Genomic DNA, 5,449 nt, shown 5'->3' with positions numbered 1-5,449 from the left:
CATAGCGATTCCCAGGCAACCACAAATGAGTTCGATTTAAGATCCACTATAGTGAAGAGAAAAAACCCAACAACCCAGCCTTAATCAGTCCCCCCTTACTGTAAGAATAAACAGCAGTCTTGATTGGAAATGGGCCACAGAAGAAAGGAAATGCAAACAGCAACCATTAATGCATATTTCACCTAAACCACATAATGTTATTGCTGTAAGAAAAATATTTCTTCATACTCCTGGTGCAACAATCTGTTGTATACAGACCAGCAAGGTGGATTTGTTTTGTTTTTTTTCAAGATGGGAGCTTTAAGTTCAGGAAAGACATTGTGGTGTTACATTGCCAGGCAGTATAAACAAGCAATTCGAACCAGGTATATTTTCAGATTTCACTGCCACCAAATCTGGTAGAGTAAATGAACTTTAGACCTGGGAAAATGCAGCTGAGAGCACAGATTACTTTCTCTAATAGCTGTTCAGAAGCACTTGATTGCTTAATGGTCTTTCAGCTCAAGAGTCAAGCATTGCTTCATACATAAGCAAAAGTAGCTTTATATACCTGTACAAGAGCATTTCCTTTATTTTGAACAAGCAAACACTCACCAAATCTGCACCCATGGTTCCTCAGACTTCCTCCAGCACCACACAACTGCATTCTTTACAAGCCAGCTCTTGCGTCCAGCCAAGTGGTTTCTTCCTCAGGTGTTTAGTACTATGGGAAATTAGGACTTCATTATACAGAAGGATTTAAAAAAAAATAAAAAAAATCGGCCTAGCGTCCGAACATTAGATTGTTGAATGATTTGCACGGAGACTAGCTTCAAATATGGATGTATGAGGGCTAGGGGGACATATACCTACTTCAGCCTGGGCAGTTAATGAGGTTTGTGCTTGGTTTTCTTTAAAAAGCAGCTGTAGCAGCAGGAAATACTCTTTATAAAGCACTATCAATCTCTATCACCTTCCTGCTTCACTATAGCCATTTGGACAGGATTTGATAAATGCCATATTCACCACCAAATCTCTGGGCCACAAAAACCAAAGGGTGGACTCAGAGTTCAAAAAGGATTAGGAGACTCAATTCAGCAAGTTTAAAATATCGAAAGCCATCAAGGATTAAAGAAACATCTTTTGACGGACTCCTAACAGGAGAGCAGAACCAAGACACACCAGTATCAGTCTAATTGCCGATAAACACCTTTGCAGCTATGCAAAGCGTAGAGCGTAGAAACCTTCAACATACTCCGATGGTGAGCAGATTCGCCACTCAGGTCATTCAGCGTCTGACAAACAGCAGTGTCCGAGCAAACTGACTCACCAGAAGACTCGCAGCACCTCATTGTTCATGCATCTTGGAAGGCAGAAAGATGGCATTCCTCCAAATGGCTTTTACGTGGAGGATCTCCAAGATTTCTTCTTTGTCTTCCCTTACTTATTTGTGTACAGAAGTGATTTCTAGGATCCCATCAGCTTTTACCAATCAACTTATGGCAAGCTAAAGACTCACGTTCCTTTTTTTCCCAAGCTTCATAAACATCCAAGTTCACCACTGGTTGCACTGCTATAGGAAGGAGCAAATGGGAACAGGCCATTTTTAAGCTAGCTACTGCCTATTGAACTGTACCCCAACCAAGTCTATGGCCAAGGTGTCTAACAAAGGCACCACACTTCTGTTCTAAGTTTTCGGAGTCCACAAATCAATAAAACGGTCGTGGTGGAGAAATCACTAAATATACTAAGAGTTAAAATCAAAGCTGTTGAAAATTAACTGATCTAAATTTTAGAGTAATCTAAAATGCAGATTAATTTGATCTAGCGCTACCATGCTAAAATGCACAGGTAACAGCCACCTTCTGGCTCTTTTATTCCTATTTTCTTTTCGAGTAGGTACTTGACACAAACTTTGGGCTTGTAAAGACCCAATAAGGCCATTTGCAATTACTCCAGACATTGCTGATTAAGTAACTTGCAAAGGATTCTTGGTGTTGGATAATTTCTCTGGGATCACCTCAAACATCCTAACAACCAACCTTTGAAGATTAGTTAATTAGGCTCAGAGCAAATTACTACGAGGAGGAGCCCGTAACTTTGGCACAGAAAAATCTACAACTGTGAGGTATTTAAGCACCACAAGAACTGCAAGGCTGGTTTCAACTTACAGATGAAACCATGAATACGCATCTGTCAGAACTGCTGGTAAATGACTCATGGAAATACAGTCAAGACACATTTACGTCACTGCAACTGGAAAACATTTTTGAGGAAAACTTCTGGAAACACTACAAATTAGCTAGAAAATAAAGCTCTCAAATTCTGCACTTTCAAGACAAGCACTGTTTCAAGACATGGTGAACTTGATTCTTAGAAAATTATTTTGCATTGTTAAGCAAAAGAATTAAGTTCTAGGAATCTGCAGAGTAAGTAATCACTACTTTTTGCATTTTAACGGTAGCTGGAATAATTAAATGTATTTTTTGTTACAGCCCCTACATGGGTAAACATACTTCCTTCTTGAGTAATTATGTACTTTGTAATCTCCTATAGCTTTTACTCTTCAGGAAATAAAAGTCGGAGTCACACATTCAGTTTAACACCTCCCATGAGTTTTAACAGCCATCAAGATGTCGAATGGCTGGCTGCTTTTATTTACAACACATTTTCAAGATGAGACTGTTTTCTAATCACTTGCTCACACGCTGTGTTTAGGATGCACACATGATGACTCAATATAAAATGGAAAAGGTCCATTTTTAAAGCACACAAAAAAGTTGCCGCCAGCCATTGGACTACTAATTATTTTCTAAAGATTAAGTTCTAGGAAAACAAGTTTATTACAAACATTTGAAACCCTGAGCTGCAAATTCTGACGAAGCTGCACAGAACATGGAGGTCACTAAACAGCATCACGTCATGTCTCACAAACAGGAAGGTTTACTTACATTTCAGCTTCTTTTCTGCCACAAGGTAGAAGACCAACAATTAAAAAACCAAAACAAAACACAGCTTTTAACTATAAACACCATTTGAACTATTCTTTAAAAAAAAAGTAAAAACATCCCTTAACAAATCAATCTAATGTCAAGCAGGAAGATCTATAAACATTTCAGTTTATTTATGTGTTTCAGATGGTCTTTGGTAGACTACAATAACTTTCAGTATGTGTGCGTCCCCCTACTGATTTATGCAAGGAAGGCAGATAACCAAAGTTAAGAACATACTTCAGCAATATCAACCATGCTGCAGGACCTACGCTAAACACAGTTCCTAGCTGAAGGTAACGCAAATTAGCTTTTGCATATTTCTGCAATGCCCTCCTCAGCGTGGCAGCTTTGAACAGCTGCTGTCCTGCAGCTGGAACGCTACCCCTAACCCAAGTTCCGAAGGCAAAGTAAACGGATCCTTACACAAGTTTCCGACGTATAGTGCAGAGGAAAGTCAGAGAAAAGTAATACATTAAGAACCCTTTAGACGTGTATATTCTTCCACTTATTCTCAGGCATACTGACTCTGCTGCAGCTGTCCTGGAAGGAAACACGGCAGGCCAGGCCCGCTTGAACAAAATAAGCTTCCAAATTCCAGGCAGAGGGGCCCAGCACTCAGCTCGGGAAGCACCCAAATACTACAAAAACCTTACAAAGCGCCTTGAGTGCTCTGCTCTTTCCACAGTACTGTGAAGGAAAAAATAGGGTAAGCGTCAAGAATGGTGATAAACTGCAGTAGTTAGATTAAACATTTATTTTTCATATATTCACAAAATCTTCACAAAAGTATTGAAACTCAAAAAGGAATTAGACTTGAGTCAAATACAGAGATGAAATGTACAAGACAAATGAGCAGGCAAACTAAAAGGTCTTGAAAGTATTTTACTTCAGATTGAAAAACGAACAGTTCAACTGTTCTGTTTAAATAAAGATTTGCAAGATATACAGTATTTTATGAATACAATGCTGGTCATTTGAGGCAATGTAAAACACCTCAATTTTTCCTTCATGCTTTTTTTTTTCCTTTTTTTTTTTTTTTCTTTTAGAAAGATACTGTTTACCAAAAAGAAACTTGAGCAGTCCAGGAAAAGCTATTTTCCATTAAATTTATGAAAACCATAAATTGAGGCAAACCTAAGATTCCCAATGGAATCAAGATTATCTTCCCGCTACCACCACCTTAAAATTATCACATGCTTATTGGAACACTAATATCTGCACCCTAAGAGTACATTTGCTTTCAACGATGAGGGTGATTCTTTTAAAAACACTTCAGTGTGGTAAATGCGATACAGATCTTTGCAAGTATTAAGTTTTGGAACAGTTTTGCTAATAGCAGCTAACAATACTGGATTAATATAATTTATAAATAATTGTTCCCTAAGCGGTGAACATAAGTCTACACATTCACAATAATCTAAAACAAAATAAATACTGTGATTATGCATAATGTGGTACAACTTTTACTAGTTTCTATGAACAAAAGCTCAACATCTTGTTGATAAAATTATCTGATCAAATTAAAATATGAAGCTAAAATTTAAAAAAACATTGTCAAATTAACATCACTTAAGCTTAGTGTTTGAGTAAATGTTACGACTTTCCGTATTTTTGGAATATATATATTTCCTTCTTTAAGTAAAACACTTTAACACATTGAAAATGTTTATTAATTTAAGTGAGGACATCAGTTCTGGTCTTATTTTAGCATTATTTTACTCTAAAAATCATTGCACTCATTAGTGCCCATTAAAGGTCAGGTTGGTCTGACGTATTCTGTAAATGTATATAAAAGAAAGTTTCTAAAAGCTAATAGTACTTTTTATAAAAGCATCATCTCCAGAACAGCTGCATTAAATACAGCCACCTATGCCGAGTACAGACTTTCCTCTTTAAAGAAATACGTGAAAGTAAATGCCACTTAACTTTCTACCACTGAAGTGTCCCAACTCCTGTTCCAAGCTCTGCCTGTGAGTGTAATTACACATTTGATTCGTATTCATGGCATCAAAAGTTACTGCAGCCTAGACTTGTAATGCGACTGAACCAGACAAATGCGGAGTTTAAATTAAATGATAACTAGGTCAATGAAGAAATACGATGAGATATGAAAGGTTTGGGTCTTTAAGGCAATACAAAGTATATTTCATTATTTGAAGTTTTTTTTAATAATTAAGTGTAAATATAAAAATGCCTAAGAGGGGAGTGAGGAAAAAAAATACTTCAATTGTAAAATTTACTTAAAGCTTCAACAGTTATCATCTCCTACAGGAGTTAGCGAAAATATAAAAGACAAAAAAACCCAGACCTGGAAGAGGGAGGGAAGGCACGAACAAAGAGGCATGGGATTAAAGCAGCCCAGGAATGCAAACGTCTGTAACAAACGGAGTTTCGTTGTTTGTGTTTTTAAAACCGACAAAAAAAGGAAGAAAACAATCACCACCACCAACCAAACAAAAAACCCCCAAGTGGCTTTA

This window comes from Pygoscelis adeliae, unplaced genomic scaffold (assembly GCF_000699105.1).
Source record: "Pygoscelis adeliae isolate BGI_AS28 unplaced genomic scaffold, ASM69910v1 Scaffold62, whole genome shotgun sequence".
NCBI lineage: Eukaryota > Metazoa > Chordata > Aves > Sphenisciformes > Spheniscidae > Pygoscelis > Pygoscelis adeliae.
Note: the sequence above shows the minus strand (reverse complement) of the source record.